This window comes from Amblyraja radiata, unplaced genomic scaffold, assembly GCF_010909765.2.
Source record: "Amblyraja radiata isolate CabotCenter1 unplaced genomic scaffold, sAmbRad1.1.pri scaffold_458_ctg1, whole genome shotgun sequence".
Taxonomy (NCBI): Eukaryota; Metazoa; Chordata; class Chondrichthyes; order Rajiformes; family Rajidae; genus Amblyraja; species Amblyraja radiata.
In genome coordinates this window covers 87,482-98,770 of record NW_022630551.1, presented here as the reverse complement: position 1 = coordinate 98,770, position 11,289 = coordinate 87,482, and the positions used below count along the sequence as shown (strand labels likewise).

Sequence of the window (11,289 nt, the reverse complement as noted above, 5' to 3'; positions counted from 1 at the left end):
CGCATAAATTGTCACCATTTGGTCCTGTAATTTCTACACAGCTCCAGCCTCTTCAGCCACAGAGTGCTGGAGTAACTCAGCGGGTCAGGCAGCATCTGTGGAGAACATGGATAGGTGACGTTTCACAGAGTGCTGGAGTAACTCAGCGGGTCAGGCAGCATCTGTGGAGAACATGGATAGGTTACGTTTCACAGAGTGCTGGAGTAACTCAGCGGGTCAGGCAGCATCTGTGGAGAACATGGATAGGTGACGTTTCACAGAGTGCTGGAGTAACTCAGTGGGTCAGGCAGCATCTGTGGAGAACATGGATAGTGAGGATTCGGGTCGGGACCCATCTCGAGACTGATTATGTTGGGAGGCATGGGTCAAATCCAGATTTTCCCAGTTCTCCAGGGAAGTTGTGTCATAGGTTGACACGAGAAACTGCAGATGTGGAATATTGAGCAAAAACACAAAGTAGTGGAGTAACTCAGTGGGTCAGGCAGCATCTGTAGTGGGAAACGGACAGACAACGTTTTGGATTGGGACCCTTCTTCGGACTCCAAAAGCTTTGGAGAAGAGTACTTGCACAAAATGTCTCCTATCCATTCCACTCCACAGATGCTTCCTGACCCACAGAGTTACAATACTTGCAATGGTTTGCAATACGTATAATGATATTGTAGTCTTTTGTATAATTGTTTAAACCGTTTGTTTGTGCTGATTGTCATCTACTTGCCCGGTCTAATGTATAACACCTGGCTAGGAAGCTATACTGTGTCAGAAGGACCTGCAGATGCTGGTTTACACCGATGACAGACACAAAATGCTGGAGTAACTCAGCGGGACAGGCAGCATCTCTGGAGAGAAGGAATGAGTGACGTTTGAGGTCGATACTCTTCTTCAGTTTGAATTACTCACTGAGTTACTCCACGTGTCTATCTTAGGAAGCTATACTGTCAACTCATTCAAGGGCCGTGTAATAACTATTTCACACATGGATTCCCAAGTGCATTACACAAGTTTATTCTCAATGTTGGCCTGTTAAAAGTGTTAACAGAACACAAAAGTCAAAGAAGCTATTTCAGCCTTCTTAACCTGCAGTGTGTCTGGAGAAAACCTTCGAAACTAGTAACATATGAGGTTGAAATTCTAGCCTGTAAATGTCAAGGTTATTACAAGCTCGGAGAGTGAAGTACAGGTTAAATTAAAAATTTGCAGCAGCATCACAGGCTCACAGGGGGCCTGTCCCACTTTCACGACCTAATTCACGACCTCTGCCGAGTTTGCCCTTGACTCATACTCGCAGCATGGTCGTCACGAGATCGTAGGAGGTCGTAGGAAGTCATAGGTAAGTTGTAGGTAGGTCGTGATGCTAGTCGTAGGTACTCGTGGCATCAAGTAGGTCGGGGCGTTTTTCTAGCCTGATGAAAAATGTCCACGAGTAAAAAAGGTCTTGAATTATGTCGTGAAAGTGGGACAGCCCCTAGGCAAGACAGTGAAAAGATAAAATCTGCAAAAACAAGACACCAATGCAAAATAGTCATAGAGTCATACAGCAAAGAAACAGGCCCTTCGGCCCATCTTGTCCATGCCGACCATGCCGACTCAACTCCAATAGTCCCATCTGCCCGCGTTTAGCCCATATCCCTCTCAACCAGGTTGTGACTGAGAGCAGAGAGACACCTAGGTCTTCAACTACAATAAACCATGCTCGCTAATTCTGCAAAGCACTTATCCTGAGAAGCTTCCATATCTAAATGTTTTACATTTAGATATGGAAGGGCAAAGCTTCCTTGCATGCAAGGGGAAGTGATATAATAAAGAGGGCCGTGTAAAAATGGGCAGCTCCAAACTTTTAGTCAAATGATGGCATGTAAAATCGGTAGTATTTGACTGGTAGTTATCTGTAAGCTCGTGCTGACTGGCTAGTCGCTCACCTTTTAATCAGGTGTTGTTACGAGGGTGTGAGTGAATGGGCATGTAATTATATACTAACTATGTCATTATCCTTGCAGTGTTTCTGTTGGAGCCGAGTTCTGCTCATTCACGAGAGATTGAAAAACACAGCAAAGATTTAGCGTGTGAGTACCCTTGGTGTATTTATTTATTTCTTCATCTGTCTCCCCGTCTGTCCTTACCTTCCTCTCACCTTTGGCTTCATCTGCCGACCTTTGTTTCAGCCTGGGTTGATTTATCATCTGTGGAATATGGTCCTGCCCATAGCTCCATTAGTGCTGTTCAGCGCACCACAGAAGTGCTCTGTCTTCTGTCTGTGGTGTGTAGGACAGAACTGCAGGTGCTGGTTTAAACCGAAGATAGACGCAAAAAGCTGGAGTGACTCAGCGAGTCAGGCAGCATCTCTGGAGAAAAGGAACAGGTGACGATTCAGGTCCGACGAAGGGCCTCGACCCCAAACATCACCTGTTCCTTTTCTCCAGAGAAGCTGTCTGGCCCGCTGAATTACTCCAGCGTTTTGTGTCTGTCTTCTGTCTGTGGTCCTAGGTGAAGTATCAGTATTACACTCAGCTGTATGTCAGTCAAGGCTTGTGGATTCTAAAGCCACTCGAACAGTAAAAATCTAAGCATGCGTTCCAGAGCAGCATTAAAGAAGGGTCTCGACCCGAAACGTCACCTATTTCCTTCGCTCCGTAGATGCTGCCTCACCCGCTGAGTTTCTCCAGCATTTTTGTCCACCTTTGATTTTTCCAGCATCTGCAGTTCCTTCTTAAACAAAGAGTGAAGCATTGTCAGAGGTGCTGCCTGGTAGATCAGGCATTAAATCGAGGCCCCTTCTTGTCTCTTGTCGGTAAGTTTCAGTTTAGTTTATTGTCACATGTACAGTGAAAAGTTGTTGATGCATGCTAACCAGTCAGTCTGAAGAAGGGTTTCGGCCCGAAACGTCGCCTATTTCCTTCGCTCCATAGATGCTGCTGCACCCGCTGAGTTTCCCCAGCAATTTTGTGTACCAGCGGAAAGACAATACATGTTTGCTGTCGAGTCATCCACGGTGTACAGATACATGATAAAGGGAATAACGTGTATTTAGTGCAAGTCCGATCAAAGATAGCCCGAGGGTCTCCAATGAGGTAGATAGTAGGTAGACACAAAATGCTGGAGAAACTCAGCGGGTGAGGCAGCATCTATGGAGAGAAGTAATTGGCGATGTTTCGGGTCAGGTAGATAGTAGTTCAGGTCTGCTCTTTAAACCTTTTAACCTGTATCAGTACACTACGGGCGGCATGATTGTAATCATGTACAGTCTTTCCGCTGACTGGTTAGCACACAACAAAAACCTTTTCACTGCACATCGGTACATGTGACAATAAACTAAACTAAAACAAGTGTGTGTTTACCTATGTCCAGATGCCAATCAGATCCCCCTCCGACATTCCCTGATGTGATCTCTCTTAATTTGTTAACAATGAAGTTCCTATCGATTTTTACACACATGCCAGTTAATCGTGTAGCAGATCTTGGTGGAGTTAATGGTCTAAAATAATCAGCTTCATGTACTACTAGGATCTTTGATGTGATAACCAAACATGTAGCGTGTTTATCCAGGGAAAAAGAAGGAAGAAAGTTACACGGAACAGCAGAGGCCCTTTGGCACAATGTTCGGCATTAAACTAATTTTCTCAACCTGCATGTGATCTATATAAAAAATTAGAAACATAGAAAATAGGTGCAGGAGTAGGCCATTCGGCCCTTCAAGCTAGCACCGCCATTCAATATGATCATGGATGTTCATCCAAAATCAGTACCCTGTTCCTGCTTTCTCCCCATATCCCTTGATTCCGTTAGCCCTAAAAGCTAAATCTAACTCTCTCTTTAATCACAATCCAAATGATACTTTATTAGCCAAGTATGTTTTGCAACATACGAGGAATTTCATTTGCAAAGTCAGTCATACAAATAAAAAGCTACCGGAACTCACGAAACATATTTTAACATAAACATCCACCACACTACATCATATTCATCTCCATTTTCATGTGCCCATCCAAAAAAACATAGAATGCTGGAGTAACTCAGTGGATCAGGCAGTAGGACAACTTGTTCTATTTGATCTTATTTGAATTCCTCTCTATGTGGAAAAAGTGTTTCCTCATCTCCGTTCTAAATGGCTTACCCCTTATTCTTAAACTGTGTGGCCCCTGGTTCTGGACTCCCCCAACATCGGGAACATGTTTCCTGCCTCTAGCGTGTCCAAACCCTTAATAATCTTAGTGTTTAAGAAGGAACGACAAATGCTGGAAAATCGAAGGTAGACAAAAATGCTGGAGAAACTCAGCGGGTGCAGCAGCATCTATGGAGCGAAGGAAATAGGCAACGTTTCGGCTCGAAACCCATTCGGGTTTCGACCCGAAACGTTGCCTATTTCCTTTGGATTTCGGCCCGAAACATTGCCTATTTCCTTCGCTCCATAGATGCTGCTGCACCCGCTGAGTTTCTCCAGCATTTTTGTGTACCCTTAATAATCCTATATGTTTCAATAAGATCCGCTGAGTTTCTCCAGCTCTGAACTGTATACACAAATGAATAAATTTCACTGTACCTCTGTACATGTGACAAATAAAGTCCCATAGCACTTTGTGCTTGGCTCTGAAACCAAATGTTGGCAGTTATGTGGAGACACAAGGAACTGCATGTGGCGGTTCACCAGCAAAAGACACAGAGTGCTGGAGTAACTCAGCGGGCCAGGCAGCATCTGTGGAGAACATGGATAGGTGACGTTTCACAGAGTGCTGGAGTAACTCAGCGGGTCAGGCAGCATCTGTGGAGAACATGGATAGGTGACGTTTCACAGAGTGCTGGAGTAACTCAGCGGGTCAGGCAGCATCTGTGGAGAACATGGATAGGTGACGTTTCACAGAGTGCTGGAGTAACTCAGCGGGTCAGGCAGCATCTGTGGAGAACATGGATAGGTGACGTTTCACAGAGTGCTGGAGTAACTCAGCGGGTGCAGCAGCATCTATGGAGCTAAGGAAATAGGCAACGTTTCGGGCCGAAACCCTTCCGGGTTTCAGCCCGAAACGTTGCCTATTTCCAGAAGGGTTTCGGCCCGAAACGTTGCCTATTTCCTTAGCTCCACAGATGCTGATGCACCATAACTCAGCGGGTCAGGCAGCATCTGTGGAGAACATGGATAGGTGACGTTTCACAGAGTGCTGGAGTAACTCAGCGGGTCAGGCAGCATCTCTGGAGAAGTCTGAAGAAGGGTTTCGGTCCGAAACATTGCCTATTTCCTTCGCTCCATAGATGCTGCCGCATCCGCTGAGTTTCTCCAGCATTTGTGTCTACCTTCTCTGGAGAGTGACGGTTAGCTGCCAATTTGTTATCTGACAGAGAAAAGATGGATTCATTCTTCTACCAGAAATCTGGAAGGTTGAATTTGTAGAATTTCCCAGTGTTTTGATCATCAGTTTAGCCCAAAACACTCGCATTTCCATTCCCTTGCCCACTCCAATGGCTGACAGTCCAGCTGCCCCCTTGTTGTTCCTCCTGCTGCCGAGATCTCTTTTGTTCCAAAGTGGCACGTGATGTAACGCTGGGATAAACAGGAAGGAAGGAAGCAAAACATCAGCACGCAATATTAATCTTATTTGTTCAATCGTCATCCCCTTTCCCCTTTTGTTTAAAAAGAGGTTGCTGTTTCTTTGCAAGACAACCGCAAATGTTAACAGCTGGCAAACGGTGTAGAGTTTTGTGAATGATGTTCCTGATTACACTTGACGTGCTGTTATCTCCATTCTCCGTCTGATCATCTGGTTAACAATTCTGCCCACAGGGCAAGTTTAAAAAGCACTGTGGTTGCAAAGTGCACAAAACAGCTTCTATTCCTCTGAAGAACTTGCGGAGCAGGATGGGAAGTATGAAAGGGCTTGTTGTTTAGGTGGCCCTGCAAGGTTGTTGCCATGGGATGGAATTACAGTGGAGATTCGCAGCCAAACACTAATATATTCACAATACCCACTGACTGACGATGTCCAGCTGGTGGAAAGTGATGCCTTTGAAGGTTTAGTTTAGAGATACAGCGTGGAAACAGGCCCTTTGGCCCACCGAGTCCGAGCCGACCAACGATCACCTATACACCAGTTCTATCCAACACACATTTGGCCCTTCGAGCCGGCATCGCCACACAATTTACAGAAGTCAATTAACCCATAAACCTGAACATCTTTGGAGTGTTCGGGAGACTTTGCCTTCCATCACAGTGAGGAGGAGATTCACTGTGATGGATGTTTGTGTTAAGTGTGTGTCTTGGTTCTTTTCTTGTTGTACGACTGCAGAAACCAAATTTCGTTTGAACTTCATTTGAGGTTCAAATGACAATAAACAACATTGTATTGTGTTGGAGGAAACCGGAGAAAGCCCACGCGGTGACAGGGAGAACGTACAAACTCCGTACAGACAGCACCCATAGCCGGGATCGAACCCAGGTCTCTGGCGCTGTGAGTGAGGCAGCATCTCGACCGCTGTGCCAATGTACTGCCCAGTCTTGTTGGGTGTCTATCCACCTTGCCTGTGTCTGACTGAGGATTGAAGCATTTACTATTTCATTTACCTATTGTGCTTGCTGGTCCATCAAAATCTCCTCTCATTTCCCTCCCTCCCTCATAGTCATAGTGCACGAAACAGGCCCATCGGCCCAACTCATCCCTGCCAACCAAGATGCCCCAGCTATGCTAGTCTCACCAGCCTGTGTTTGGCCCATATCCTCTAAACATTCCCTATCAATGTACCTGTCCAAATGTATTTTAAATATTGTTCTAGTACCGGCCTCAATTACCTGCCATAGGGGTGTGGAGTTAAACTGTCACAATATTCAACAGATATTTGGACAGGTACATGGATAGGAGAGGTTTAGAAGGACATGGGCCAAAGGCAGGCAGGTGGGACTAATGTCGATGGAGCATCTCGGTCTGCATGGGCAAGTTGGGCCGAAGGGCCTGTTTCTCTGCTGTGTGACTCTATCCCTTTGCTTTGCAGAGTGAGGTGATCTGAATTATTCTTCTGCTTCAGGTACCTAGTGCTGGCAATAAACTTTCAGATCCAACACAGTTAATTGCTCAGTAAAGCTATGTCTGAAGCCCCTTGAGAACGTTGCCTTCTGCACCACTGTGGATTTTGATTTCATGTTTGCAGTTCAATGATTGCCCAATTAGGACAGTTTTTTTTAATACTGCACCAAGTAGAGCTGGATTTGAAGTAGGTCACGGAGGTAAATCCCGGTAAATACATTGCCACAAAGCCATAGAACCTGCAACCACATCTCATCATTTAATCACAGCATTTTGCGTGTGTTACCTTGAGACAACTATGTCTTTCCCTCGTGCAACAGTTGCAAATGGGACGCCCCAAAATTTAAATGGAAGATTTATTGCCTCAGCCGGTACCATTATCCCTTTTCTGGATTCCAACTTTCAATTACAACTAATTACAACTTGCATCGACTGAGAATAGACAGAAAACGCTGGAGTAACTCAGCGGGTCAGGCAACATGTTGTTTAAGAAGGAACTGCAGATGCTGGAAAATCGAAGGTAGACAGAAGTGCTGGAGAAACTCAGCGGGTGTAGCAGCATCTAAGGAGCGAAGGAAATAGGCAGCGTTTCGGGCCCAAACCCTTCTTCAGACTGATGTAGGGCGGGGAGGAGAAAGGAAAAGGAAAAAGGAAGGGGCTGAGGGAGAGCCGAGAAGGGGAGGAGACAGCAAGGGCTACCGGAGATTGGCGAATTCATTGTTTACGCCACTAGGGTGCAGACTGCCCAAGTGGAATATGAGGGTCAGGCAACATCTCTGGGGGGAAGGAATAGGCGATGTTTCAGGTCGCGATCCTTCATCAGTCTGGTGAAGAAGGGTCTCTTCACTGCCGTTTGCTGGGGCAGCAGGGGGCGAAGGCATCGGACAGCAACAGGATCAACAAACTCGTCAGGAAGGCCGGCTCCGTCCTGGGGAGGAGTTGGAGTTGGATTCCTGGGAGGTGGTCGTGGAGGGGGGGGGGGAGCCTACGGAGAACCTGGACAATACAGCTCACCCCCTCCGTGACACACACTGGTCAACCTGAGGAGCACAGAAGGTGCAGCAGCATCTATGGAGCGAAGGAAATAGGCAACGTTTCAGCCCGAAACCCTTCGGGTTTCGACCTGAAACGTTGCCTATTTCCTTTGGATTTCGGCCCGAAACGTCACCGATTTCCTTCGCTCCATAGATGCTGCTGCACCCGCTGAGTTTCTCCAGCAATTTTGTGTACCTTCAGCAACAGACTGGTTCCACCAAGATGCAGCACAGAACGCCACAGGAGATCCTTCTTCCCTGTGGCTATCAAACTGTACAACTCTTCCCCCTTCTGTCGTGGGGTAGACTGACTCGCCATCACGTTCGTAAAGGAACCTATTTTTATTCTGAGACTATGACGTCTGGTCCTAGACTCTCCCACAAGTGGAAACATCCTCTCCACATCCACGCCATCCAGGCCTTTCTCCAGTCGTGGAATAGACACAGTAAACCCAGATACAATCTTTCTCCCAAGAGGAAAACTACTAATTATTGGCTAGCCGTCTGAAACTCACAGCTTCACATCTCGTGTTTACAATTGGCTTTCATATGGTAGTTTGTCATTCAGCTTTAAGGGCAGTTCATAGGGCAGTTTGCCAGCTGACCAGCACAGTCGTCCCCTCTGTACCTGCTGTGGGAGATCAGGGAAACGTCACTCTTCATTCTGGCTGCACCGAGACAGCAAAGTGAGTATGTTTACTGTTTAAAATCCCCGCTGACTCGTTGAAATGTTGTGTTCCTCTGCGATGCAAAACTATGTTTGCCTCAGATTGCAGCATTGTAGAAGAGTCTAGCATGGTGCGGAGGTGGAAGGAAAGGTTCAGGTCAGAATCTGCCGGTGTGCAGTAGCTTGGAGTATAAATGCAAAGAGAAGCCTTCTGTACAAGCCACGTGATAACTGACGGTGTAATCCATCAGTAATTACTGCACATACGAAGGAAGGAGCTGCATTTTCTCCCTCTAACAGCAAGAGAGGAAAGAAATGAAAGCTAATGAGGAGGGATGGAGAACGCATTCTTTGCTTCAATCTTGAGCGTTCCACCTTTCATCTGCTCTAGCTGAACTTTCTCAGCCAACGCCTGCAGCAGCATTGTGAGTGCAAAAGTGACGTGTTTGTAGCGGGACTACGTGGACCGGTTAGAATAATCCTGCTCCCATCCCCCATTTCTTATTCTTTCTTTCCTGCCTCACGGCCCTCCCCTCTTTCATATCCCCCTAGGAATTCCTTCTGTTCATCTCCGAACGTAACAGATGGTTCCCAGTGTTCTACTTGGAAAATTCTGAGGTAAAATGAGATGCCAAAGAGCAAATGCGTTCTACTATTGCTTTCCCTAAAGGGCCTGTCCCACTTACGTGATTTTTTTCGGCGACTTGCATAGTGGCAGCAGGTGGCTGAAAAATTTCAACATGTTAAATCCAGCGGTTACCAGGAAAAGGTACGACTCTTTGGGCAACTACTCACGACCATACAGGTGACAGCCCACGACGTGACAATAGACAATAGGTGCAGGAGTAGGCCATTCGGCCCTTCGAGCCAGCACCGCCATTCAATGTGATCATGGCTGATCATCCACAATCAGTACCCCGTTCCTGCCTTCTCCCCATATCCCCTGACTCCGCTATCTTTAAGAGCCCTATCTAGCTCTCTCTTGAAAGCATCCAGAGAACCGGCCTCCACCGCCCTCTGAGGCAGAGAATTCCACAGACTCACCACTCTCTGTGAGGAAAAGTGTTTCCTCGTCTCCATTCTAAATGGCTTACTCCTTATTCTTAAACTGTGGCCCCTGGTTCTGGACTCCCCCAACATCGGGAACATGTTTCCCGCCTCTTGCGTGTCCAAACCCTTAACAATCTTATATGTTACAATGAGATATCCTCTCATCCTTCTAAACTCCAGTGTACAAGCCCAGCTGCTCCTTTCTCTCAGCATATGACAGTCCCAGACTTACTGGATAGCACACTCAAAAATCTTTTCACTGTACCTTGGTAACTAAGGTGTTTTCAAGCAAGCTGCTTTGTTGTAGATGGCATTAGATGTTATTACCCATACAGAAACTGGAAACTATTCTGTCAGCTTCCTCACTTTTGCCATGTAGATGGTGGTAAGGCCTCCTTGTATTCTGTGCAATCTCAACCTCAATTATGCGATACATCGTCAGAGCAACCAAACCCACCGATTTGGTCGAAACCAGAGATAGTATTCAAGGAAATGCACAGAATGGCCACAGCTCCTGGACATCATTTCTTCCCTCCAATATCTGCAGAAAATGATCATATTTTGATTCTTGAAAGGCATCCAGCTCACAACAGCACACAGATTAACGAATTGTATCTGAAACATTCAGAGACTACTCAACTTGAATGTTTAAATCTTTCCAATGAATTAGGGGCAAATTCAAGTTACTGCATGACCCTCTCCGTGCTAGTTTACAGGTATATAGCCTCCATTCTTGAAGGATTTCCTTAAAAAATGTTCAACTGGCATTTCTCTACAATGTTGAGAACTCTGTTCTGCACTCTGTTTCTTCCCCTTTGCTCTACCTATTGTACTTGTGTTTGGCGATTATATTTACGTAGAATATTATCAGATCCGATTGAATAACATGCAAAACAAGCTTTCCACTGTATCTTGGTGCATGTGACAATAATGACCCAAAACCATCATTTAAATGACAAATTTTCTGGGGAAGTGTTTGACTCTGGGAAGTTTCATTCTTTTTGCACCTTCCAGCACTCTGCGTTAAAGTTTCAAGGCCAGCCTTAACGTTGACCACTGCCTCAGATGAATAAATTGAGCTGGTTATTGGAGATAGAAAATCTTAGGCCTTCGGGTCTGTTTTACCAAGTAATCCAGCGGACAGCTGTTATATTCACTATGTTTTTGGGAGGAATATCCACCGCTGGGAATTTTGCACCTTGGTAAAAAAAAATTTAAAAGACAGAGTGCTGGAGTAACTCAGCGGGTCAGGCAGCATCTGTGGAGAACATGGATAGGTGACGTTTCACAGAGTGCTGGAGTAACTCAGCGGGTCAGGCAGCATCTATGGAGCTAAGGAAATAGGCAACGTTTCGGGCCAAAACCCGTAAGGGTTTCGGCCCGAAACGTTGCCTATTTCCAGAAGGATTTCGGCCCGAAACGTTGCCTATTTCCTTAGCTCCACAGATGCTGCTGCACCATAACTCAGCGGGTCAGGCAGCATCTGTGGAGAACATGGATAGGTGACGTTTCACAGAGTGCTGGAGTAACTCAG

The 11,289-nt window shown here is 46.1% G+C and overlaps 1 protein-coding gene across 3 annotated transcripts in view; it reads left to right on the top strand.

Annotated features, from left to right (window-relative positions):
- The first annotated feature begins 1,976 nt into the window (after nt 1-1,976).
- LOC116969977 (kinesin light chain 1-like) overlaps nt 1,977-11,289 on the top strand; it is a 39,803-nt gene continuing 30,490 nt past the window's right edge. Inside the window, exons 1-2 of one of the 3 annotated variants that reach the window (XM_033016722.1) lie at nt 1,978-2,063; nt 8,607-8,724. The gene's annotated coding sequence lies outside the window, so the exon portion shown is untranslated. Of the gene's footprint in view, nt 2,064-8,606; nt 8,725-8,902; nt 9,131-11,289 lie in introns of those variants that run through there. The other 2 variants (XM_033016723.1, XM_033016721.1) reach the window with 2 other exon arrangements.